At 44.9% G+C, this 27,755-nt stretch overlaps 1 long non-coding RNA gene across 2 annotated transcripts in view; it reads left to right on the top strand.

Annotated features, from left to right (window-relative positions):
• Positions 1-1,681: 1,681 nt before the first annotated feature.
• LOC121675547 overlaps positions 1,682-27,755 on the top strand; it is a 28,884-nt gene continuing 2,810 nt past the window's right edge. The window contains exons 1-3 of one of the 2 annotated variants that reach the window (XR_006020106.1): positions 1,692-2,246; positions 12,492-12,757; positions 13,671-15,830. This is a non-coding gene — a long non-coding RNA (uncharacterized LOC121675547). Of the gene's footprint in view, positions 2,247-12,491; positions 12,758-13,670; positions 15,831-27,755 lie in introns of those variants that run through there. The other variant, XR_006020107.1, reaches the window with a different exon arrangement.

Consider the following 27,755-nt stretch of genomic DNA (forward strand, 5'->3'; position numbering starts at 1 on the left):
AATTCAAATGCTCACTGGAAGGAACAATGGGAAAATGTTTTTGTATACACATCCTGTCTCGCTTGTTCCCTGCCTTCCTGCTCAGTCACACAGCACTGCTCTAAGAAAGGTTTCTTGTCCTGATCACATTCGTCCTCACTTTCTCTCTTGTTTCTGTGTGGATTCCCTTCTTTCCTTGCAAGGATTTCTTTCCTTGTTTCATCATATGTCCTCTTCTGGTCCTCCTGTCCTTCTTCTCCCTTAGTAATTGGCTTCAATCTGCGTGCTGCTGCTGTACAATGCCTTAAGTTTCCTCACTTCATCCTTCATCCCACTTCTCATTTCTATGGTTCTCTTGTGCTCCTTCCCCTTTCCCCTCCCCAACTTTCATCAGGTTCCTCCAGATTTTTAGCTCTTTTTTCTTTTCTTCCTACCCTCTGTCTCTCTTTAAAAATTTAATTGGCATGCTTTCTTCAAGCTGTCTTAGAAAGCCTTATTTTTTTTTCTTCTCTCTTTTCAGCCTCTTTCCTGAATTGCAGTCACACCAGTTCTGCTTTCCTGACTGCAGAGTCACAGCAGCTGTGGTGCAGCAGAGCATCTGAAAAGAAAATGCTAATGGGGGTTTTTATAGTGTACAGTAAAAGGCTCTGATTAAAAAAAATAATAATGCTACACCTCAGTGCTACCTCTAACCCAGACTATTGCTTCTTGAGAGTTTCCTTCTAGACCCTGCAGTAGCAAAGCAGAATCCATAATTTCATGTGCCATCTCCCTGCCCGTCATAACCACAGGCAAAGCCTGATCAGTAATTTTCTTTAGAGGGAAGCAAAGGAGATGTATCTGTGTAATGGCATCTCCCCTGTGCCTGATCACAAGATCATAAAGAGTGCGCAAGGCAGATTTATGGAGGTCCTGCCAATGTACTGATTGTACATAGAAGCATCTCATCAGACACTTTCAGATCAAACTGGTTCTGCAAACATTTCTCCATGAGAGCTCATTAAAATCTATACAGGAATTTGCTCCAGCCATACTAATGTCCCCCTCAGGTCAGCTTTCTGTGAGCATTCACAGTTTGTTTATCACCAACAACCAGTCTATACACATTTCAGCCTTGGACGGGTCAGTATTTCCACACACGAATATTGGAGTTCATGGTCATCCAGCTCAGGACAAAGAACATGTCATAGACTCAGCTACACCAAAGCAAATTATTTCCTCTAGCAAAGAGGGAAATTAGTTTAAAATAATGCAATACTATGTAAATTATGAAAAAATCTTCTCAGTGCTGATTATTCTTGTAGAGTACTGAGAATATGATCATTTGCTGGCAGATATTCTGTAAGAGGTAAAATACATTAAAGTAAATGATTCCTCTCAAATTACTTATCCATAGAGCTACTTAAAAAAATATCTTATTCACTCCAATGCACAACATTGATAGAACAAAAATGAGAGTATTACATGGACTTTCTTCTGTCATTTCTTGTTCTTAATAGAAGATTTACAGATGGTGAAACCAATTATTTGTATTTTTCTTTTCTTTTTCTTAATGTATCAGGCAAGTTTCCTGGTAAAAGAAAAACATTCAGGAAAAAAAAAAGTAAACATACCATCCAGAAAATGTACCACTTTAAAAATACTTTATGTATTACAAAACAGTTCTGATTATACCCTCAAGGCTTAGCCCATAATTTCCTCTGGTTTGATCCCTGGTACAGAGAAGGAGTCCTAGTGGGGTCTTCTAGGACACCACTGAGCTTCCATCTGCTGCCAGCCCTATGTCTCTCATGCCCGCAGTGATTTTCACCTGCTCTTCTCTCATGCTTGGAGTTCCCTGAGTTGAGGAGGATTTGGTGGGATGTGACAAGTGGAAAACTGGAGCCAAGCCACAGAAATAGAAAGTCAGAGTGACTGAACTGGCAGGACACGAACGATGGGAAGAGATCTTGGCTGGCCTGCTCCGTCCCATGGATTGAATGCAGGAACACCACCTTCCTTTGTGCAGTGCTCTGGGAGGCCAAGGTGAAAAAGGCTCTAATGGAATTCCTGCAGGGACAGTTTTCACTGGCTCAGTGGGAGCTGTTTGCACACAGACGCCACGGAGTAAGCTGCTAGGTGTTTATTAACTCAGCTTGCAAGAGGAGGGGAAGGGCAGAGGAAAACCGCTGAGGGGAAAATGCCGGTTAAAAAGACAGACCACCACCCCCTGCTGTCCACCGGAGCTGAGGGAGCTGCGGCTGAGCGAGGTCCTTGTAACCTGTCTGGTAAGTTTTAAAGGATGTTTTCCCTCTCTTTTAACTGGCTGCTGCGTATGTGTGTTAGGAAACAGCAATTAAAATATTCAGCCAAGGGCTTAACCCTTGATTGTTTCTGTGTTTCGCCCCCCATTTAGTGACAGGCCCTGCGCCGGGGGCTTGGGGGGCACTGTGGGGGGCACTGCGGGGCCTGCTGGACACCTCGCCCGCCCTGAGGTGCGGCCTTCCTGCTGTGGGATTCGGTGGCACGCAAGGCAAGAGATCCTTTGGGATGAATGGAGCCCTTGGCCTGCCGTTTAGGCCATCCAGCCGCTCTGTGTTCTTTGTCAGGGCCAAACAAGCTCCATATCATTACGCTGGCATTCGCTTGCCCAGTCTCATTATTAGGTGCATTAGCTGTGGGAACTAAATCCATGACAAAAAAAAAAAGAAAAAAAAAAAAAAAAGAGGGGGTGGAATTGGCTCACACAAAAAAAGGCTTTCCCAGCTCAGGCTAACAACTTGTGCCTATTAACTAAAAACGATCATTAGAAAATTCCCTGCAGACTTAAAGCTTCAGCAGAAGCTCATTTCACGTATGCACTTGCCTTGTTACATGAACACATAACCAGCCTTAAAGAAACATACCCTCCCACACTTGGATCAGGACTGGGAAAAGGGGCTCCAGGCAGGCACTGCACTGCCTTTAAAGTAAATCTTTCTGCTTTTTCCAGCAATACTGCTTAAAATATTCTGTACCAATAGGAGATAAGGAATCTATAGCCTTAAAAGGGGAAGGGTATTAGAGGATAACCATGTCAGCTTGGGGTGGTCACTGAAAAAAGAAAACAAGTGGTTGCATGTGAAAGGAAAGATGTGTGATAATGTCTTTACAAACAGTTGGATGGGTGAGGGTAGGTATTAACATCTTTGAAACGGGGCTTAATGTCTTTACCAACTTCAAGCGGCAGGTTTGTTACAGAGCCCGGACAGTCTGCCTCCTGAAACACAGAAATGGGGCCGCACACGCCTGAGTTTCTGAGCTTTGGGGTAAAATGACGGGTACAAAGGGGGATATGTGGTAGGCGGTTCAGGAAGGCTGTACCTTCCTAGTACCTCAGCCAATGGGGAAAGGAAGAGGGCAGCAAGAGGGAGTTTAGGATAAAAGGAGGCTGCGCCCTCCTAAACCTCGAGAGAGAAAACCCCACGAGTGAGTGTCCCAGTGGTTTCTCTCCCTTTATTCGAATAAAGTTTCAGGCATCCTCTGTCGCCTTTATGGATGCTGGCTTCTCATAGCGTGATTTTCCATACACATGGAACTTTCTTTTTTTATGTAATATTTTATATAACATAAAATATTATATACATTAATAAAAAGATATAATATATTTTATTTTACATTATATTTTTATATGATATATTTTACCTTTTTTTTTTTTTAATATTTAGTGACCTTTTATACAGGTCAAACCACAGAAAAAATCATCGGAGATCAGGTCTCCATGAACTGGATGAAGATAGTTCTCTCTAAACAGCAAATTGTCTTTGTGAACATGCATGGAATCTTCCCTGACTGCTTTACCATAATTGTAACAAACCACGAGGCAACAGGTAGATCCATGGGGATCCCCAGGCTGCTCAGGAGCTGTGAAGAGTTTTCCAATGGGTGGGAATGTGCAGACATCTCAACTCAGATGTCCTGGTTACTCTGGTTTTTGGTAGTCCTTGTGCTTTTGGCACTGAGAAAGCTGGTCCCTGGAACATGTTGGTTGGTTGGTTTCTCTGGGATTTTTGTGGGTCTCACTTCCAGTGGTCCATGGCTCTCAAAAGCAAAAAATATTGCCCACAGAATCTGCTACTTGGTCAGCAGTTCAATTCACAGGCTTCTGATTAAAAGTTTTTCCTCCCAGAAGATGCTTTCTTTCTTAGTATTTCCTAATGCTAAGAATTTTTTAGGTTGTATGATAGCCTTTCTAGGAAATGATGAAATTTCCAGTCTTTCAGTCATGTGAAGATAAGCAGGACACATCTCTGGAGAATACAGGGGACGATATTTTCCTGACAGCAAAAACAAATGCACAAGTCTTTCCCACCCTTAGTGAACACACAGTGGTTCTCTTCAGGTTACCAAGCATCAGAAACAGGTCCCTAAATTCAGTTGATTTAAACCAGTGATAAATAACCATGGCTTAGCTATTCCCTCTCCTGAGTGCCCACCATTAACTGGTGTGATGGAGCAGGCAGCTACAGCTGGGAGTTTAATGATGCTCCCCATGGGAAGGCAGTTTGGGAGCCAACAGGGTGGGCAGGGTAGAGTCTCACCAACCAGGGTGCAGCCCTGCAGCACCTGAATGCAAAAGTGTCACAGTACCTGAGTGCCCGTGATCAGGAGCAGCCAGGATGGCCAGGAAAATTTGGAGAAATGAGGCAGGACCCCGGTGTGCGTCAGTGAGGTGCATGGCCAGGCACAGGCACAGCTGCTTTGTAGTTCATGCAAACACCAAAGGTGAGGGCCTGAGTTTATGGGTGGCTCCCAAGGGAAGAGGAGACTCTTCCAGTGAGGCTTTTCCCAGCTCTTTCCCAGCAGTCAGATCCAAGGTCACACAGCTCCACCATAGCTGGGCTGGGGCACAGGCAGCTGAAGGCCAGGGGTGTGCACTGGGGTCTAGCTAGCAGCTGGATGGGTGCAGAGGTGACAGTGTTCTGCTGCTCCCACAGCTCTTCACTGGAAATGGTGGAATGGACATAAGGAACCCATTCTGTTTCCCAGGCAACTTTAGCAGTGCTTTGCTTGCCCAGTGTTTGTCCTCTCGGGCCAAGGCTTTACAATGGAAGCAGCCACCCCTGTAGACACTCTGGGCTGAGCAAGCCCTTGGCTTCCTGCGCTGGCATCCTTTCCTGGTGCTCCATTTGCCCACCCAGGCTGTGAAGAATCTACCTCACAAAGATGCCCCATCCATATGGCAGCCTAAGGTCATGTTCATGTGTGGCTGTGCAACCAAAATGCGGGGATGCCAAAAGCAGACTCTGTGATCTGCTTCCCTTTGGCTCATCCCTACCCCCTGTGGAGACCAATCATGGCATGCACCTGGAATAGATGCAGATTTAGGGAACTACTTGACCAACAGTCTTGCATAGGTCTCATTCAAACACGTGTCAGCAGTTTTTGCTCTAATCCCACTTCTCTTCAGCACTCCTGAATGATGGCCATGATGCCAGCAAGCACAGTCTTAGCAGAAGGTTTACCTCCTACCATTTCTCCCTGAGGGCACTTTTCTCTCAGATAAGAGTGTCTTTGGATCTGTCAAGCTGAAAGAAGAACTCCGTAGTGCTCTGACTCCTCACGGAACAGATGGCAGGGAACAAGCAGCCTTGGTGCCCATTCAACACATAGAGGCTGGGATATTTAAGCAACTCCTCTGCTGCTTCTTTATGAGATATCAGATCACAAAGTACACATTCTTGTCTCTCCCAGCAAAGCAGTACAGCCAAACTCCTGCTCAGAGCAGTGCTCGGCTTTGAGAGGAGTTAATAAGCAAGTTTTTGAGCATTTTGGGTTTCTCACTGTCCCCGGACTCCAGCACAGGGGTATTTGGTAGGTTAAGGACCACACGGGTTAATTTCAATCAAACTGGTAAACAGAGATGTCTGGCACTGACAAAACAAGATAACATCCAAAACTGACCAGAAGTTAAGAGACCAAGTGACATGGACAGAACCCAGGCAGACCTGCTCACCTTCCTCCTCCTCCTCCTCACACCAGCATCTCATACTTCCTACAAAAGAAATTTAATATTTTGAAAAAAAGTAGCAGGACCTAGGATATGTGTGCCATAAGGCCTTTCTCAGATGCCAAAGCAAGTAACTTCTGGAGTTTTAAAAAAGGAAGAAGGTCTGCTATAATGAACCTGCATTGCACTGTTCTTTCATCCTGATTGTTGCAAGCATCTTTTGGGTCTGCTGACATTAAAAATTGTGATCTGTTAAAACATGTTGATTTCAGATGCTTACAACTTTTCAAAGCACTTTTTTTTTTTTTTCCTGAGGAGGGTATTTTCCCATCTTAGTCTGGGAAAAAGTGAATATCTAGAAGTGTTGAATCCCAAACATGTAATTTTCTAAGAAGCTCTTGCATTAAAAAAAAATTCCTTCTTGAATGAAAAAGACAGGATGAGCTGTTTCTGCTGTGGGAATAACAAAAACTAGCCAAGATGCAAAATATTTCATAATACAGACATTTCTCAGGTGTACTGCCTTCTTTTTACTAACGTGCTACTAGCACAGTGTAATACACACAAATTTTCCTGCAGGACTTGTTTTTGATGGAGCATGGGTTGATTTGAAGAGTCCTGCTGCCTGTCCTTGGCTAAAAGTTTTGCCTTCTCAGCATCACTGCCTGAGGAAAATGAAAGGTGTTCTTATTTTTGTCAGGTTCCACCAGTTCTAACAGGTCCGAGCCAGTAATCTGCGAGTTCCTCAGAATTTTACTGCATTTATATGATGGCCCAATGTATCAAGGTGAATGAAATCAGAGCCAGAGGAGTGAGTTTACATAGGTTTATTGTAGATGTTATAAAAAGCTTTAGGCGTCCCTCCCTCTGAGCACTTGCTTATTCATCAGGTACTCCCAAACCATGGGATGCCCTTGATGCCAAATCCTTTTGGATGCTGCATTGATCCTGGGGTACAAAAAGTTTGTGGAGTTTCTAGATCAAGTGGTTTTTACCATTTCTTTGGGGTTTTGGTTGTTTATGTTTTTTTTGTATGAGCAAACTAGAAAATTAATTGTTTGCTTTTGTTTTTTTCTAAAGAAAAAGAATGTTTTCTGTATTATTCTGCATTGTTACAGAAAATATTCTGTAAGAATAATTTCTTGAGCTACCCCTCTTCTCTTCATGTTCTGAGCTCAAGAGAGACCTGCTGAGAGAGGCAGCTGTTTCAGATGGATAAAACTCCTTCCAGAATGTGATTAAAAAACATGATTTGAATGTTATATCCAGTAAGATTAACTGAGATAAAAGAAACAATTTAGTTGATGAACCTTCATTCAATTGACTTGCAAATGGTGATCATGTAATTTTGTTAAATTTCAGCTTTTGTTGAGTAATACTTTTCTCAGTGGTGTCAGTTTTTTTCTTACGTGTGGAGTGGAATCCTTGTTTCCTGACTAGCCCTGGAAATTATCTCGTTGACCTATTTAAAATTTATTTGTGTCACTGTTGTGATCCATACACATGTCCCAATGGTCAACAGAAATATTTTGCTGCAAATATTTGAACTTCGGGCCAGTTTACGGGAAAAAATGTCATCAGAGCTAATGTCCCTGTTCCCTGAGGAATGTAAATTCTGCAGTTAGGTTTCTAAAGCAAATCACAAATGTTCATTCCAGCTGCTTCATGGAACTGTTCTGTAGGATTTGGGTAGAATTTACCCTGCAGCAGAAAAGCTTCTCCATAAAAAGTTCACTGGGCTGTTTGCTGTGAAGACCAAGCATGAGCAAGATGGAGAAGTGGGACTGATGTTCTGGAAACAGTGAATGAGAATTTGCTGAAAAATGACCTCATTTTTCCTGAAAACACAGATATCATGGTTCATGGAACAGTTTTGGTTGGAAGGGACCTTAAGGATCATTCCATTTCAATCCCCTGCCATGGGCAGGGATACCTGCCACTATCCCAGGTTGCTCTAAGTTCCATCCAGCCTAGCCTTGGACTCTTCCAGGGTAGAGCAGCCAGAGCTTCTTGGGAATTTATTCCCAAATGCCAATTGCAACAGTCATTGATCAATAAATAACAGTGACAATAATTGCTGTTAATATTATTGCGCCTAATATAATTGCACAGGTTTTGATATTCTTTTTTTTTTTTCTTTTCAGTTTTTTTGGTTTTTTTTTTAAATTGTTTTTCGTGATGTGAGCCACTGATTTTGCCTCCAGTTCAAAACTTGATCTAATTCCAGGAATGCCTGAAAACATTCACTATATCTTTTCTGCTGGGAAAAAAATCTCTCAACTTACTGTTAGCTCCGTGCTCCAAAAATAAAATGTACAGTACGTAACAAATTTGGTCTGACAGCATTTTCCCAGCTGGAAGGATGGAACTTCTTAATTGGTGTATAAATAAATAGTGGTTTGATCCTGCTCTTAAATATATATTAAAAAAAAATTTTTGGCCTTGCCTCTAGTATGCATAGGAACAGATCTTCCTTTCTATCAGAAACAGTAACAGAAAAGGACTCTTCATTGAGTCCAATTTAAAAGCTAAATCTAAAGTCTAAACACACTGAAATAAATTAAAGTCCTGCTGCTGCTGTTGAGGAAGGCCCATGAAGCTCCCTGTCTCTCTTGACATATGGTTTCCATACCATTTTAGTTCATAAATCATCATTTCAAATTGCTTTGAAGTTTGACATGAGAACCTCAAGTGTTGTTGAATCATCAAATAAATAGCTGCTTAGCAAGAAGATGCTCCTATGAATTTAGGTTTTTCTTGTGTCTTCATATTAAAGGAAGTGATAATTTAGATTGGAAGTTCACCCAGAATAATTGTGTGGTTTTCACTTTTGCTACGTGACAATAAATTGAAACTAAATGAGGACACCAATCTGCAAATCCAGAAACTAGAAGAGGGAAGAGCACATTGGTCCAAACCCATAAAATGCATTTATTTGGTCCTCAAGTCCAACACTAGGCACTCTGAGGCGCTGTAATACTTATTCCTAGTGCACCTGAACACTCCAGGTGCATTGCTTGGTTGAAGTTCCCTTGGCACTGGAGTTTTTACAGTAGGAGACGTGCAGCAAATGCCCACATCCTGAAGCTTCTCACCCCAACTCATGTCACCACTGAGAAGGATCCTCAGAAGCCCAATAGCCTGACCTTTCTGGGGCGCGTCTTCTTTTTCCTCATACCCCAATAATTAACGATTCATCTCGAGAAAGGAAAAGGTCTGTTTGGGAAAAAGTGGGAGAAATCAAAACCACATCTCCTAGCTCCTGAAAAAGAACAGCCTCACCAAAACCAGCAAGTAAACATCTTGTTTCCTGGCCCCATCTTTGTGCAGCACACAGACAAGAGGCTTTGAAAAGCTTTCACTGCCAGAATATGAGATAAACGTGTCATTAGGGAACTCCCTTATTCTGTTTCTGGGCTGCTGGCACACCTTTGATTAAAATAGTTCAGTTTAAAGCAATGCACCAGTTTGGGCGTGTAATATTTGTACGGAGCTTAAGATGGTCCTGCCATAACACTTCTATCTCCCCCATTGTGCAAAGTTGGACCAGAAATCTCATGAGAATGAGCTTACTCATGAGATATCTGCTACTTCTGGCTTCCAGTTATGCTGTAAATAGTATGAGAACTGCCTTTCTAGCAGTTTTACGGAATTTGGCTCCCAGCCATTGCTAGAAAAGCCCAAGCTGTGACCTAAGTGAAAAGCAAGGGGGAAAGAAAAATGCTCCAGATTTCCAGAAAGCTCTTTATTAGTGCCAGAAGTTTGTCTTCTTCTCTATGTTCTTCTTCTCAAGTGTAATGGCCTCTGTTTGCAAAGACATGCTCTTGTGAGGTCAGGGACCTTACAGAAGGCACAGTGCTCAGTAATCAGATACTATGATGGCTGGATATGGCTGTTCTGTGGAGTTTTTGAGGAATAGAAAGCTGTGCCAAAAGCTGCATGGCAAGCTCAGGACTCTGTCTACAGCTCTTCAGCAATGGAGACTCCTGATCCCATTGCTTCTTTCTCCTCTGCCTCCTTCAGAGATGCTGGGATGGTGCCCTTTTCCCTACCCTGTGATGCCTTGCCCTGCCAGCTACCTGCCCTGCCTCCCAGGTCTCATTTTCATTACTGGGTCCAGGAACCCAAGGCTCTGCCTTGTAGCAAAGCCCTTGGGCAGTTCTGTGTGTAAACAGTGTCTCAAAAAGAAGCTGGGCAGACAGGTGGCTTTTTTAAGTTTCAAGAAACCCTCTGTGCAAATAATCCCGGTACCCCAGAAAGCAATCCCTACTTTCAAAACTAAAGGCAAAAGTCATGTGCTCTACAGGCCTAAACTTGAGTACTGGATTCTATCTCATATGCAAATTCTTAGCCCTGGTATCAAAAGTACTAGTAAGCATGTACCTATAAACACTCGTTAGCTTTAATTACACTGAGAATACTTGTGAGAGTGGCTTGGGTTACCTGATTTAGTGCACTGATAAGAGTTTCTAAGGCTGACAAGTGTCACACAGAAATTATTACATGTGTCAGAGATGAAATGTGGAATTGTAGAATTGTAGAATATTCTGAGTTGGAAGGGACACACAAGGATCATCCAGTCCAGCTCCTGGCCCTGCTCAGGACACCCAACAATCCCACCCTGTGAATCCCCAAGAGCACTGTCCAAACACTCCTGGAGCTCTGGCAGCCTTGGGGCTGTGACCATTCCCTGGGGAGCCTGTTCAATGCCCCACCACCCTCTGGGGGAAGGACCTTTTCCTGATATCCAGCCTAACCCTCCCCTGACACAGCTCCAGCCGTTCCCTCAGGTCCTGTCCCTGGTCACACAGAGCAGAGATCAGTGCCTGCCCCTCCCCTTCCCCAGGTGAGGAAGCTGCAGAACGGCTGTGAGCTCTGACCTCAGTCTCCTCTTCCCCAGATGAACAGTACATTTAACACAGCCTTGTTTGCAGTATTAGTAGCCAAGTTACTATGTTTCCATAATGATACTGTGGTCACTTCCAAATACTTTTCAACAGGTATTGAAAGCACAGCAGGTGATTTAAAATTGCCAGGAAGAAATGGGTCCCTTTGATAATTAATTAAGTAAGCAGTAATTATCACAGAAAACATCTTGTCTAAAGCCTGTATCACATTGAAAAGATGGTTGCTTCTCTGGGCAACCTGTGCCAGGGTCCCACCACTCTCTCAGCCAAGAATTTCTTCCTCATATCCAATCTAAACCTGCTCTCTGTCAGTGTGAAGCCATTCCCCTTGTCCTGTCACTCCAGGCCCTTGCCAAGAGTCTCTCTCCATCTTTCCTGTGGGCTCCCTTCAGGCACTGCAAGGCCACAATGAGGTCACCCTGGAGCCTTCTCTTCTCCAGGCTGAACAATCCCAGTTCCCTCAGCCTCTCCTCCCAGAAGAGCTGCTCCATCCCTCTGCTCCCCTTGGTGTCCCTGCTCTGGACTGGCTCCAGCAGCTCCCTGTCCTTCCTGTGCTGGGCCCAGGGCTGGATGCAGCCCTGCAGGGGGGTCTCAGCAGAGCGGGGCAGAGGGGCACAATCCCTTCCCTCACCCTGGTTCTATAACTGTATCTGATTTAAACATCATTTATTAGTTTGGGGGTTTTGCCCATGCTGGTTTGCAAATTAATTTATTCCCAATTCTAGGGTAAAACCATGTCAGCTGTCATTTGTAATTTAGTGTTTGTGAATGTGAATATTATGCCCCCTTCAATACAATACAATACAATACAATATCCAAACTCCCAACTCTTTAAAGTGGTTAAGTGTCTAGTTGTCAATATTTTCAATGGGGTTTAGATGCCTGTGCACTTTGGGACTGATTCAGTCATCTTCTAAAATTTGGTACTGAAATAAATATCCTGATTGGCCTCATGCAGCTGTGAGGTTCTGAGCACATGGGACTTGAGACTGGTTGTACAGGAGCCTTTGTAAAACAAGGACTTTCAATCGAGTTTCCAGGGAACACCTGTGGAAACCTCTGTGTACATGACATACAACCTCCAAACAATTTTCCAGCGACTTGTTTTGAGGAATGTTATGTACTGATATTTCTCACTGTATTTACTTTTCAAGTTCTTCATGTTGTAGCAAGTAACATACACACACACACACTCTCATAAGGTCTTTGCAAACATCTGTGGGGACATCAAATATGCAAATTGTAGCCAAAAGAAATTCTTTATAAACAGCCAAGAAGCTGGAACAGATTTTCATAAAACCTTTGTTAAATGGTGAAAATATCAGCAGTCACTGAAGCCTTTATAGTCAGCATGTATCCCCAGAAGGGCTGCATCATATGGAGAGTTCCAGTGCCCATCAGGACATCCTCTACAGGACCAGAGGCTCCTCCTCCTTCTTTGTAAGACTCTTGTGAGCAAAAAGTGTGGCAGAATTGAGTAATATGTAGTTATTTTCAAGGGCAGCCATCAGACATCAGGCACATTCTGGAATGTTTATGAATTCCATTGCTGCAGTATCCAAGTGTCTCCCAGCTGTTTATGCATTGCTTCTTCCTTAAGTTCCGTGTAACAGGGATCTATCCATCCCGTTTTCCAGGTCCAGCACCTGAGCACAGCTGGGACAGTTCATAATGCCAACGCTCCGCAAGAGCATAAAGGGGCAGAGGGACATCTAGTGGGATCTCTACTCTCTCTGCATTTGCAGGCCACCAGAAATCTTCGCACAGGGTTCACCTCACCTGTGACACATCTTCAGAGCAGCACCCAGATCCTTCGCTTCATGAGGATGCTGGGGCTGGACTGTAATTCCAGTGGATCTTGTGTTTACACTTTCTGAAGATTCACAGCCTGCTGTAATTAAAGGTAAGAGGAGGGACTAATCTGATTTCTGTCAGAGAGCTCACCTTGACAGACTTTCAGCAGCAGTGAGGTTGAAGGCATTTTGAAGGTTATCTTCATAAGAAAAGGACTGGCAACTTACACTGGAAAAAAACAAAAGTGTGATTAGCAACTTCTTTCTTGGCATGCCTGATGGCTGAGTGATTACAATGCACTGTATTGCCCTTCTCAGCTGGTGTAGAACAACAGTTTCACCCACTGAAGGCAAAAGGCTATGAGAATTTACATCAGACAGGGGTCTCTGACTAAACTACTGTGTCCGTGGATCCAGTCTTCAAGCTCTTCATTCTCTGCAGCTGTCCTCAAGTTCTGTGGGCCAAAAGAGCAGGATTTCTTGCTAGCCAACATATGAACTCCTTTTAGTCACTGAACTTGTCTTTGAGGCATCATGGAAATTGGCTTTTTTAGGGAAGCAATAGCTGAACCAGAGGAGAATTCAGCCATGTTGCAGGTACAGTGCAGCATGGCTCTGAAAGCCCAGGACATGTTCACCATCCTACAGACACCATCAGTTGTTTACATGGCAGTGGGACACCAAGGACAGACAAGGGGTGTGTGTGTGTTATGGAATCACAGAATCATGGATTGGGTTGGAAAGGACCTTAAAGATCATCCAGTTCCAACCCCTGCCACGGGCAGGGACACCTTACACTATCCCAGGCTGCTCAGAGCCCCATCCAACCTGGCCTGGAACACTTCCAGGGATGGGGCAGCCACAGCTTCTCTGGGCAACCTGTGCCAGGGCCTCAGCACCCTCACAGGGAACAATTTCTTCCTCACATCCCATCTAAACCTATTCACTGTCAGTTTAAATCCATTACACCTTGTCCTGTCACTACATGCCCATGCAAAATGTCTCTCCCCACCTTTCTTGCAGAATATCTTCAGGTACAGGAAGGCTTTGGAAGAAGGCAGACCTGCATTCTGCCATCTCATTAATGCTGCACATTATTGGCAGTGGATTCAACTGACAGAGGCCTGACTGTCACAGCCATGTGGTAATGAAATGACACAAAGATTTCCAGTGCCCCTGTTCAGTTCTGAATAATCAGCTCTTCCACAGCAATGGGGGAGTGGAGGTTTCTGGATGCTCCTCATACAGAGACACAGAAGGGGGCTGGAAGATGCTCTGCCCTGCTTTTGCCCTGACCCTGCTGCTCCTTCTTGAGCGACTGAAGAACCTGACAAGACACAGGGTAACCAAATGAATAAATGTTTGCAGGATTAGCTCTTTACTTTCTCCAGGCATCATTACTGGAACTTACACTTTTCACCTGAATCTATTTAATCAGTATTTGCACATATGACATTTGGTGCAGTCAGAGATGACGTAGAATCCAGGGATAGGGTGGAGTATTTCTGCATGTTCCTTATAGAGGGCTTTCCTCATTACAAGTGACCTGCAAAGAAAATTGAGCATCCTTTGCTTTGCATCACGTTTAGTCAAAGACCTGACCAAAATATGCTAAAATTTAGATGTATTTTCCTTTCAGTTGGATTATCCTTTGAAACTCTGACCAAACCCTGCCTGACAACACAAAGGAATTTTCCCATGGATCAGCTAAAGCTGACTCACATGAAAGACTTGCCCAAAGTGGTCATGCCCTCTGAGCAAATACCACAGGCATGAGGATCTCTGCTCTTGGCCTAACAGCACTGTTAGGATTCCAGGGACCCAGCCTCGGAAGGCAGCTTTTATTGGAGGAGGGGAGGTCTCCTACCTGTGACCCAGCCAATCTGCTCTGCTATTTATCTATGTTGCTAACTTGCAGGGGAGGTGAGCGTTTTGCTCTGTCACTGCACCATTGTGAGAAATTTCCTGCCTGGCCCCGAAGTTCACCAAATAGCACTGGCTGTTTGCTTAAGCAGGTACAGCACATAGCAAAAGGCACTGCTGTGACTCAAAGGAAGAAAGAAATAAAATCATCTAATCATGAAAGCTTTCAGCACCAGGTTTTAGTGCTGGAGTGAAAACCTAACGGAAGCTGTGCACCCTTCTAAGATAAATATTTCCTCTGCTGGAGTTGCTGAGTGTATCACAGATCAACGACCAGGAAGGCTTTGCTTACTCATCCCTGCCACGTGTTTCTGGAGTGGTTTTCTGCTCTTTTAATATTACCAAAGAGTGCATCCTCTGGCTGCCCTGGCTTGTTAGAAAGGCAAGCGCATGCTGAGCAAAGCGTCAGAACAACCCACAAAGCACTGATGCAAATAGAGACAGAATTTTGCACCACTCAGAGAGACACAGAGAGAGTTAAAGCTTCAGGCCAATGTGTTGCTGGAATTTTAAAGCTAAAAGGATTTTGAACTAACCTTTGCATTTTCTCCCTGAACTTTTTGTTTACTCTCTGCTCTTTTGCTCAGTGAAAGTAAAGCAGGCAAGACAACATCACTTGCTGTTTCCAACTGGCTTCTGCTTTGTTTCTAATACTCCTCTGAAAGAGTTCTGTTATACAGCTCACAGCATTTCAAGGAAACATTTTATTAATTGGGTACCTGTCTCTCACTTTCTGTTTTCTTATCTCTGGTTGCCCTTAAATAATATTTGGGCTTAAGTTATTTGTCATTTTCCCTTTGTATTTAATCTGGTCCATTTCTGTGTTTGAATTTGGGTTTTAAGTAAACTCACATGTGATCTGTGCCAAAATAGAGGCAAAGTCTCTTCTCACATTCCTCAAATATGTGGCACTGGGGTAACAATTTCAAAATTATGTGGCAGCTTCTTTTAAACAGGAAAACTCCAGTGGGTTTCACTCAGCTGTATATAAAAGCCAATAGTACACTTGGTGTTAGTCCCTGTGTTATTTGTTTTAAATTATGTTCCATTTCATACTTTCTCCACATTCCCTGTTTCCAGTATCCGGCAGATTTTTGTATTGACAAATGTGTGACTTTTACAGGAAGCTGTTGTGGAGGAAACCTGTGGTTCTTCTGTATGGGCTGAGCATAGTTGTGGCTTCTGACCCTGGGGAGAGCTGCTTGAGTTTGGGATTATCCCATCAGATGGATGCTTCTAATAAAACTCCCAGCAGCCAGATATCTTATCTGTGTTATCACCATACAGTTCCAGAGCCAACATTCCCCTCAGCATGAAAGGGTGAATACTGAGTGTCATTCGTTTTGAGTGTGCTGTGGGCTCAGGTTGTAGCTGAGCTAACACAGTGACTGCAGCTGATCTGAAGCAGGGCTGCCTTGCCCTTTCTCACTCTCTTCTTGTAATCCACCAGGTAAATCCATCCTGCTAAACCTGCGACAAACCCTTCTAAAAAGCAATCAAAGAGTTTTCTGCCATCTTAGCAAGATGTTCTATGTGGTTTCTTATGGTTCCAGAAGAAACTACTGATGAGAGGTGGTCAGATAACCAAAACTACGTACACCAGAGCAGAACTGCGACAGAGTTTGAATAAGGGAGCACTGTTTCTTGGAAACTGCTGGAAACACTCATCTCCCCTTCCTCTGGGCTGAAACTGTGTGTCCCTCACTCTGCACCTCCTCTTTGTTTTCCCCTTGTTGTGATTTATTGGGTTGGGTTCTGCGGCTGCTTCTTGGCTGAGTGCAGCCAAGGTATGTAAATTGCTTTTTAACAGCTAATACGCACCCACACTCCTGAAGATAATCAAAAAAGACAAAATAATATCATCAGCAGTGAGTTATAGGAGATCAAGAAAGCACCCAGAGGTAAAAGTCAGTGGCTGGCTAGCCAAGTCCTGCATACTGTCACAGCTGTGTTCAGAATAATCCCAGTGGAGAGCAGGTTTGGTAGCTTGAAATTAAGATTTTAAAGGAAAGGACTGCCTCTGTGGCTGCAATACATACTGCATGAACTGGACTTCTCTGAACCAAGCAAATTTTCTTTTTATAGAAATTTCAAACCCAAAACACAGTGTTTCATCCTCCAGTGGCATCTCACTACTTGTCCTGACTTGGTCCACTTTAAATAAAGGACAATGGCCACAGCTCTGCTGAGACTGTCCCCTCCCCCCCACCCGCAGGGCTGCATCCAGCCCTGGGCCCAGCACAGGAAGGACAGGGAGCTGCCGGAGCCAGTCCAGAGCAGGGACACCAAGGGGAGCAGAGGGATGGAGCAGCTCTGCTGGGAGGAAAGGCTGAGGGAACTGGGATTGTTCAGCCTGGAGAAGAGAAGGCTTTGGGGTGACCTCAGTGTGGCCTTGCAGTGCCTGAAGGGAGCCCACAGGAAAGATGGAGAGAGACTCCTGGCAAGGGCCTGGAGTGACAGGACAAGGGGAATGGCTTCACACTGACAGAGAGCAGGTTTAGATTGGATACGAGGAAGAAATTCTCGGCTGAGAGGGTGGTGGGACCCTGGCACAGGTTGCCCAGAGAAGCTGTGGCTTGGAAGTGTCTGAGGCCAGGTTGGATGGGGGTCTAAGAAACCTGGGATAGTGGAAGGTGTCCCTGCCCATGGCAGGTGGGTTGGAACAAGATGATCTTTAAGGTCTCTTCCAACCCATGCCATTCTATAATTCTGTGGTATCTTCAACCTTCTGGAAAGCCACAGCTAATGGGGTTAAATTTATCCTTGTTCTCAGAGCTTTTCTTATGGCTTTTCCACACCTTGTGGTTCTTGATGGTGAATGAAAGTTGCCCAGGGCTGAGACTGCATCCTCCAGCCTGTGTGTGAAGGCCCCAGGGTGTTTTTATGGTTGCTAAGACATTGCATATAAACACAGTGAGTGAGGCCCATCTTGCCATTCAGACTGTGAGCTGCAGAAAGCCACTAACCTCCCCAAAGGTCTTCTGGTAAAGGAATGTAAAATCAAATGCAAACCAATATGGATAATCGTGCTGCTGGCTAAGATGTGTTAGCAAAATACCAAAAAATGACAAACCTCAAAATGGGGTGATTCATCCAGACACCCAAAAAGCACTTACAAGAAACCACCTGACTAGTGATGCTGGAGCTCAGGGACACATATAATTTTATACTTCACAAAAACCAATCCTTGTCCTCTCAAGGTAAATAATATCTGCTGTGCTAATGGTATTATTGAGCTAATGGTATGAATTGCTGGGAAGAACAAACTTCTCCTCCTTGGGCTCCTTCTCCTACTCATGTATTATTTGCCCAACACCTGGCAAAATAGTTACATAAGCAACAAAAAACCCCAAACGCACAAACAAAAAAGCGAAAGGCCCAAATTGTGCCCTGCCCATGCTGATTTTTGTGTGGTGGCATTTCATGTGGGGGACTTCAGCCATGCTACACACACAAAGGCAAAAGCAGACTCTGTCTTCCAAGCTGACAGTGATACAACCCAGGTTAGTGGGTTGGGAATCTGATCAGGGGAGGCTGATGAGCTTCCATGGAGTTGTAAGTGATGTCCCTGGAAGGGAGGTGAAAGGCTGTGACCCAATCCCTCAGGGTGAGGCAGTGGTTCTCCTGTCAGCTGAAATATGGCTTTGAAAGTGCCAAGATGCTCCCACTTTGGTGGGGAGAAAATCATGTCTAAATTTGAATGCGTTTGATGATACTATAAAACACATAAAACTACAAGGTAATTATTACAGGAAACTCCTATTTCAGCTATTTCAGCAAAATTTCAGCGCCTCTGTTCATTTGAAGGCCTGGAACAAAGCAACTGGGTTTCGACTTTCACAGTTTACCTAACGTGGCATAGATGGTGAACCGTATGGTGATGTAAAGCACAGAGCTATATTTGTTTAAGGAACCTTCAGGCCGAATTTCCAGCTTTCTGAGTGCTGAGAGAGAAGAAAGAGGCAAGTTCAGAGGAAAACAAATGCTTCCTGAACTTTGAGTTTCTTTGCTTTTATATATCACCAGATTTTTCTGTGATGTGACCAGCCGTCCTTTATAAACTTTGCTTTATCTCTGACATTTTGCGTCTAGGAAATGATTAAGCTGTCATATTTGGGGACTGAAAAGAGCAAAGGGCTGCAAGAGTTTGTTCTACCTGTCAAGTTACCCAGTTACAGCTGAGTCCCTTTACAGACATGCATTTCCACTGGCTTACACACACCCTCCATGAGCTGGTCCTCGCCTGCTCCTCACTCTGTGGGAGCTCTAGATATCCAAAAATGTATATAAACCTATATGGATGAAAAATGTACCACCTGATGAGGAGGCTTGTGGGGATCAGCAAAGCTCCCTATTACTTATTAGCCAGCTAGTGGTCTGGCCTGCCTGTCCCTGTCCTTGGCAATAAAACGAAGATGAAAGGTAGCCGCTGACTTGGAGCCTCGCCTGAAAGTACAGTTTTATCAAAGGCTGGGACAGCAATAATCGTGCTGAGGGAGCAACAAGGACATGGTAGGCTGGGCTGACAAACAGTTACACCTTGTGGGCAAACAGCAGTTTCACATCCCCACGGGCACCCAAACAGCGCTGGCAGCTGAGGAGAGGCTGCAGCAGATGGTGCCCAACCGTGGTGCCAGCTCCTTCTCCAGGACAGGCTGGGCAGGGCAGTGCCTCCCCAGCCATGGGACCTTCCCAGGAGCTACCTGGTGAGGGCTTCTAGGGAGAACGTGTGCCTCAGGCCACCAGAGGAAGCTTAGCTGTCACCAGCCTGGCTCTTCCCAACTGGGAAAATAATTTTGAGCCTGAGAGTCTCACAGATCCGCCCTCACTTAGGCTGTAAGCAAATGACATTGAGGACAGTCCTCTTCAGGGGTGTTAAAACAGTCATCTCAAGTGGTGACAGAAAGGTGGGACTTGGGAACAGTCACACTTGTGTTTTAGCAACACCGGATCATCCTTTCAGAGGTGAGCATTAGAGGTTCAAGCTTCAAGGTTCCTCAAGCACTGTGTTGAAACCCCAAAGTTTCCAGATGATTCTAGTGGAGAACTCCTACACGTAGAATTGACCTGAATCAGTAAGTTGAACAAAGAGACAGTGCCTCTCTTGAGAAGAAATAGACTGAGGTATTGAATCACTGCAGCTTTTGTTGGCTGCATGAAATGGGTTTTTTCCAGCTCACTAAATTTGTCCATACATGTCTCCGAAGTACTAGGGCTACATGTACCTGACAAATTGTCTTACACAATACAGCAAACATGGTTTCAGATTGTGCTCTCTGTCATGGAGTTACTAACTGAAAACCAGAAAGACAGTTTTACTTTGGATAGGTATGTCAACCAAATCTGTGGAGTTGGGAGTGCAGTGTTAGTGCTGGAGTTCCTCTCCACAGATCAGTTTTTCAGTTAGAGGAAGGAAGAGATCCACAAAGAAGATGCTGAAGACACAACATACAAAACAGAAGATATTGAACTGGCAATAGTAGCATAAAAATATATTTGCCCTGAGTCACAAGGACTTCATCAGGAGAGGATGCAAGATCCAACACTGTCTTAAGTACCAAGTTCTGTGGCAAACTTACCTCTCCACTGCAAAATAATGATGATGTGCTGGATGAATGTACATAGGAGGAACATGGAAATTTTGGAGCAAGTCCAGAGGAAGCCACAAACTGATAAAGGGACTGGAGCACCCTCCCTGTGGAGATAGGCTTGGAGACTTTGGGCTGTTCAGCCTGGAGAGGAGAAGGTTGTGTGGCAACCTCAGGGCACCTTCCAGCATCTGAAGGGGCTATAGGGAAGTTGGAGAGGGACTTTTCATCAGGAACAGTAGTGGCAGGACAAGGGGGAATGGATTTAAACTGACAGAGAGTATGTTTAGCTTGGATATTGGGAAGAAATTCTTCCCTGTGAGGGTGGGGAGGCCCTGGCACAGCCTGCCCAGAGAAGCTGTGGCTGCCCCATCCCTGGCAGTGTTCAAGGCCAGGCTGGATGGGGCTCTGAGCAACCTGGGAGTAGTGGAAGGTGTCCCTGCCCATGGAAGGGGGTTGCAACAAGGTGATCTTTAAGGTCCCTTCCAACCCAGATCATTAATGATTCTATGCAAAAAGTAGCTTGACAAGTTTTAAGGAATTTTTAATACATTAATTGAACATAAAATTCCTGGTGAACAACTTTCCAAGTCTATGAGTAAAGCCTGAGGTAGCAAAAACTGGGGGTAGCAGGTTGCAAGAGACCTCTCAGAAAAAAAAAACAACTTCTAATGCATTTTCTAAATGTGTATGTCAGTCTCACCTAACACAGCCCATCTGTATCATATAGCTGATGTTTCTGGCAGCCTTAAGAGTCGCTAGATCCAGGCTCCACAGCATTATGTAATTTGCTTCATTTTAATCCTGATAAGAAAATTCTTGGAAGTCACTTAAAAAACAGTAACTATGGTGCTGATCTGTTTCATTTTGCTGCAATGAAGCAGAGTCCTGAAGGCAGCCAACATGATGGGAGAGATGATGCGCAGTGAGAGATCCTTCCTGTGTGTTTTTCCATTCCTCAGGGTAAACTAAGTTTTGAAAACTTAAGCTTGGAGCAATTTTTTTACTCATATCTGTTATGCCAGTGGTCAGCATTAATATTAAAAACCAGTTTCAAATCACATATTTAACCTGAAAAAGTAATATACCTGCTGACATTTTTTCCCTAGGCTAAAAAAAAGCTAAATAAGCCACTTTCTGTTGTGTTTTAAGTGTGAGATCACTTGTTCCATTTGTCTTAATTTCCTTTGATAGAGCTAACTCATTTCAGTTTTTGAAAATTATCACCTTGTGATGGTTGTAACTTTTAGAACCTACTTCTTTTTGATAATTTTGAACATTTTGCTAATTTTTCTCCCATCCTTTGCAGCCACTCCTTGTACACCTTCATTGAAATCCTTTTCGCAGCTCCTGTAGTCTGGGTTCATCAGTATTGGACTTGAGTGACCTGAGCTGCATGCAGCATGCAAGAGTGCCTGCTATGGAAATACTATCCCTTATTTGCAACCAGTGACCTACCAGTTTAACATAAATAATCTCTAAAGGCATGGCCACAGACTTCACACTGAATTAGTGCATTATTTTGAAGCCAACAAATGGAGAAAGGACAGGAGCAATACAAGCTATGTTAGCCTCATCTCCTGTGAGTAAAATTAAAACAGAGGTGCTTGATTGTGTTTCCCATGGATCAATGGCAAGTGTATTTCCATTTCTGAAAACATTTTTACCCCTAGTGAACACCCTCTTAATGAAAACATACAAAATGAAAATCACCTCCAAGATTTTCTATTCCCTCTCTTCAGCAGCAGAAAGACTGAGAGCCCTCTCACTGGAGTGGCAGGAGCTGCTGGTTAAAACTGAGAGTGGAGCCCAGCCACCAGTCCCTCATTGTGACTTAGACGGATAATTAGTCAGGTAACAATTCCACTGTTGAAAAGCCTGTGAGGCTGGGATCAAACTAACTCAGCACTGCAGGCAACTGTCATGAGATAAAAAGATAAGATGAATGAGTTTGTATTGCACTTGGAATGCACAGAGCCCAATATAGATGTAAAATATTACTAAATGCACTGAGGGCTCTATCGTAAGGAGACTTCCTGCAAAAGCAACTGAATGAATAAACTCCAGAGACCTGGACGGGTCACGGAGATAAATCATGTCAGTAAAGCAGTACTGGTTCCTGGGCTGCACCCTGCTCTCCTGTAACAATGTCCCCTGGGCAAGGTTTATACCTGTGTGCCGTGGCCATAGCAACCCCGGTGATGACAGATACAAGAGCTCCCTTGTGCCAGGTCGGTGAAGCTCGGAGAAGCAGTCTCTGGGTTTCCATCACAGCAGGGAACTGCTGGTTGTGATCTTCCTGGCACTGCCAGAGAGCTTGGGGGCTGCCCAGTGAAGAGGTTTGGGGCAGTCAGTGGGGTGAGAGAGATGCTGGACCCATCTCTCTCTGAACACTGAACTGCAGGGCAGAAGAGATACACAGTGTCCACCAAAACATTCTAGAGCCCTTTGGTGGCTCATTTCTTGCATGGTGCGCTTCTGCCCCTTGGAGGGCTGCTTTGTTCTGGTCAACAAGGTGAAGCAGATGCTGGAGCAGGTCCATGGATCCAGGATTCAACCTGCTCCGAGGCTGAACACCCACTTGTGGGCAGCGTGCTACACCCAGCACTTTGCTGGCTGAGTCGCTGTGTGTACAAACTTTCCCAGGATCATCTGGACAGCTTTTCTCATCCCCTCGAGCACAAAGCTTGTAAGTGGGAACAGTGCCACTAGGACAAATTTCTGCTCCTGTGGCTTATTCACATTTAGTACTGCAGTTGTCTGTTCTGACAGAGCCATTACAAGTTCTCTCCCAGAGCAAGTTTAGCTGATGGTTCAGACATGTAAAGGCAGAAGCAAAAGGATTACTTATGGATGACGCTGGGATCAATCACATATCCAAAGTGCAATTCAGAATTCAGCTTCATTAAGGACTGAGTCCAGAGGAGGGACACCAAGGGGATCAGAGGGATGGAGTAGCTCTGCTGTGAGGAAAGGCTGAGGGAATTGGGATTGTTCAGCCTTGGGGTGACCCAATTGTGGGTTTGTACCTGAAGGGAACCTACTGAAAAGATGGAGAGAGACTCTTGGCAAGGGTGTGGAATGCCAGGACAAGGGGGAATGGCTTCCTACTGACACAGGGCAGGGATAGATTGGCTATGAAGAAGAAATTGTTCCGTGTGAGGGGGGAGGCCCTGGCACAGGTTGCCCAGAGAAGCTGTGGCTGCCCCATCCCTGGAAGAGTCCAAGGCCAGGTTGGACAGGGCTTGGAGCAACCTGGGATAATGGGAGGTGTCCCTGCCCATGGCAGGGGGTGGAACTGGATGGGCTTTTAAGGTCCTTTCCAACCCAGCCCATTCCATGATGCTATGATTCTTTTACATTGTGATTCTGGAGTTCACTTTCACTTTTCATCATGATCCTGTGCCATGAGAAGTTCTCACCAGAATATCTGACACCTCATACTTCTCTTCTGGGATGCAGAGAGAAAAAGAAAGGCTGGCTGACAGCTACCATAAAGTCACTGGTATGGGTTTTTAATGCCAGGCAGGTTCCCTTGTAACCCTTTGACACACCCTGTTGCTGTGCTGCTTCGAATGAGTACCAGGCTAATTGAGAACACAGGTCTAAAAATAGATGTGTCTGGGAAGTGATGATTTTCCCACAGAAACATCAAGTTTTCATTAAAAACTCTAAAAACATGGAAGTTTTAAGTATAATGCAGAAAGGTTTTGGGTTACCAAGCTTAGGTTTTATGTTCTTCTTTTTGACCAACACTGAAGATTTTTGTGGGGAATTCTTTTTAACAAAAAATATTGGTTCCCCAAAGAAAACCACAGCTACTGACAAAATAATTTTTAAACATCATTAAAATGTTAGGCTCAGCTTACATCTTTTTCCCTGTTAATCTGCTTTCCTGCTTCTTCCATTTTTCTGTTTTCTGCCCTCTCCTTCTCATGTGCAGCCCACTTGCTGGTACTTACATGGTAACCAGTCCTACTAAGGGAAACCAGTGCTTTCATCTTCATCAGTTCTTCCCTCACTGTTTTTTCTCTTTATTCATATTTGTTACTGTTCTTTTTCTGTCCATTTATCTTCATGAGAACTTATCTTTCCTTTATCTTTTCCATGTCATATTCCTCCCCTCCCTTTCTTGTCCAGCAGTTAGATATCTCTAATAATCTTTGTTCCTTCCTGCTTCCATCTTTAGTTCTTTCTGGCACCTTTAATACCTGTGCTTTCATTTCCTTGTCTTCTCTCTGGATATTAATGTATGTTGGCAGTCTTTCCCACCTGTATCTCTGAATACCACATACTCCATAGGGCTTTAAAAACCATAAGCAATTTTTAATCACAATACTACAAGAGATTAAAAAGTAAATATTATTCTATTAATTTTATGTGTGTGAAAAACTAAAGGCAGAAATATTGATTAATTCTTTAATAGATCTGATGTTTCTTTCATCCTACTCTGTGGTCAGACTATTGTTCCTTCTACTGCTGTGATACTCTGTTTTCAATCTTCCTGGATTCTCTTAGACTCTGGACTACTGCAGGCTTCAACCCCACTTTATTCTTCATCTTCCATCACTTGAAACTTTTCCCACAAGCTTTCTCATGTGGAGATCACCATGCAGCAGCAGCAGAAGCATTGGGCCTGGGGGGAGCTGGGTAGCAAAGCACCACTTGCAGGATCTGAGGTCACTGCTTGTGGCCATACATTGAGAAATACAGAAAAAATAGTTGTGAAGATCAAGGAAACTTCATTCTACAGAATCACAGAATCCCAGGATGGGTCAGGTTGGAAGGGACCACAGAGGGTCATATGGTCTCACCTCCCTGCTCCAGCAGGGCCATCCCAGAGCACAGGGCACAGGATTGTGTCCAGATGGTTCTGGAATATCCTGAGTGAGGGAGACTTCACACCCTCTCTGGACAATCTGTTCAGGGCTCGGCCACTGCACAGGACAGAAGTTCTGCCTCCTGTCCAGGGGGAACTTCCTGGGATCAGTCCCTGCCCGTTCCTCTGGTGCCATTGCTGGGCCCCCCGGAGCAGAGCCTGGGCCCTGCTCGGAGCCCTCCCTGCACACAGGGACACCCAGGGCTGAGGGCCCCTCTCAGCTGGGGCTCCTCTCCAGGCTGAACAGCCCCAGCTCCCTCAGCCTTTCCCTGTCAGGGATGCTCCAGGCCCTAAATCATCTCTGCAGCCTCCGCTGGCCCCTCTCTAGGACCTCCCTGTCCCTCCTGTCCTGAGGATGCCAGGACTGGACACAGCACTCCACATGTGCCTCCCAGGGCCGGGCAGAGGGGCAGGATCACTTCCTGACCTGCTGGCACTGCTCTTCCCAGTGCACCCCAGGACAGCCCTGGCCTTCTTGTCCCTCAGGTCACTGCTGGCTCACAGACAGCCTGTTGTCCACCAGGACCTCCAGGTCCTTCTCAGCAGAGCTGCTGGCCAGTAGGTCACCCCCAGCCTGTGCTGGTGCCTGGGGTTATTCCTCCCCAGGTGCAGAATCCGGCATTTGCCCTTGCTGAACTTCAGCCACATTCCTCCTTGGAGACATGGAAAGATACAGGTTATACAGGTTCAAGTGTGCAGGGCTTTTGTACCTGCAAAAAACTTCATAAATGGCAGGATGAGCTGGGTTGCTGGGAGAATAAGCAGCCTGCCCCTGAGAGGAGAAACAAAGAATGGGTTAACAGACACACAACATTTTCATTTGGGTTGCTTAGGCTGTGTTTCAGATTCACTAACCTGGGTGTTTTTCACATGAGTTTGGGTTTCAGAATGAAAGCTTGCATAATGGTAGCAGGCTTGTGAGAAGAGAGAAGGAATTTGCCCGTGCTTCAGGCTGGGAAGGGTTAGTACTTGAAGACTTCAAATTACTTACATATGCATGATGTGTGTCAGTGGAGGATTTTTTTAATCATAAAACTAAAGTATGTAACTGGGTCCAGTCTGTTGGACATGCAAGTACAACAGATTTAGAAAGTTCTGTTTCTGCAGATGAGAGAAATCTGATAAAACTTGGAATGCACTTCCAAGCAAAGTTTACTAACTTTGAGAGGCTGCTGCAATTCTGTGTTAGGACCATGTGTTAATTATAGATCTTCTATTTCTAGTGAAAGCTCCCTTCTCACTACCCCAGAATGAGTTGAGTATAGTTTCAAGGAAAAGAGATAGGCTAAGCACAGTCCAGATCAAACATAGCGTGCGTTTTGTGCTTTTTCTCATCTTTTCTGGGAGGCTCAGACATTTCCAGAGGTGGTGGGTGGGAGACAGTGACATTCCTCAGGCTCTTCAGTCCTGCCCTTGCAGGGCATGAGCTTGGACTCAGCAATCTGTCCAAAGCACGCAGGCCATGTTTGTGGAGGCCCCAGAGAGCAGAGTGAACATCCAGAGTGAGCTCTCCTTGAGGTGAGCATGGTGTCCATCCCATAAATCCCACAGCAGACCCCCTAAACACAGCTCTCCTGTGGGTCACCTGGATGTGTTGGCACTGCCAAGGCTTTGTTCTGTGCCATCCATCCTGCTCGGGGCTCAGCCCTGTCAGCTCCCATCTGCTGCACAGGTTTGGGCTTGAGTGGATCACCAGAAGAAGGAGGCAGAGCTGGAGGAGGCTGGGCTGGTGACTCAGTGGGCAGAATTCTTCCCTCTGAGTCAGGGCTGAGTCAAGGGGTGCTAAGGGGGACTGTGCTGCTCAAGCTGCTGGGTTTGGGACACAACTGAGAAACCAAACTCCCAACCAGTGATGGTTTCAGAAATGTCTGAGGTCCTTCCTCAGCAGCAGTGGCATTTACCCACTATCTTGACCACGTTCCAGTGTGGAAAATGTATTTCACTCACCTCCAGCTCCCTGTTACCCCAGTGAAATGCTTCATTCTTCACTACTGCAGCACAATGCATCAGTGAGGAGATGCAGTATTTCATGTGGCTTTTTGGCTTTAATATTGGCCAAAATGGCTTGCACGCACATTGCAAAACTTTTTTTCATATGCCTCTTTTATGCATATCAAGGGATATCCTGGTCATCCTGCTCACACATGGCAGTACTTCCACAACTGTTAATCAGGAATCTGCATAGGTAAAGAGAGCATCATATGTCTCACAGCCCAGTTTATCTCAGGGCAAATAATACTTTGCAATCATGCAAAGTCCTTTTGCACATCAGTTCGCAGTGAAGTGCAAGTATTAGCCTCACTGAGGCAACAGCCTTCAGCACAGATAGCTTCTCCTGAGGCAGAGTACCTGGTCTCAGAAGGTCCAAACACTTCACCATGTCCTCTTGCTATTCCATCCACCGCAACAGTGATTTTTGAAGGCAACCAACTCTGAAAAGTTTGTGCTTGAACTCACTTTAGAATCACAGAATATCCATAACTGGAAGGGACTCTCAAGGATCATTCAGTCCAACTCCTGACCCTGCACAGACACCCCAACAATCCCACCCTGTGCCTGAGAACTATGTCCAAGCATTCCTGGAGCTCTGGCAGCCTTGGGGCTGTGACCATTCCTGGGGGAGTCTATTCAGTACCCCACTATCCTCTAGGAGAAGAACTTTTTCTTCATATCCAGCCTAACCCTCCCCTGACACAGCTCCAGCCGTTCCCTCAGGTC

This window comes from Corvus kubaryi, unplaced genomic scaffold (assembly GCF_017639235.1).
Source record: "Corvus kubaryi isolate FWS band 111438036 unplaced genomic scaffold, C.kubaryi_AGA036_p1.0 74, whole genome shotgun sequence".
In the NCBI taxonomy this organism is placed as follows: domain Eukaryota; kingdom Metazoa; phylum Chordata; class Aves; order Passeriformes; family Corvidae; genus Corvus; species Corvus kubaryi.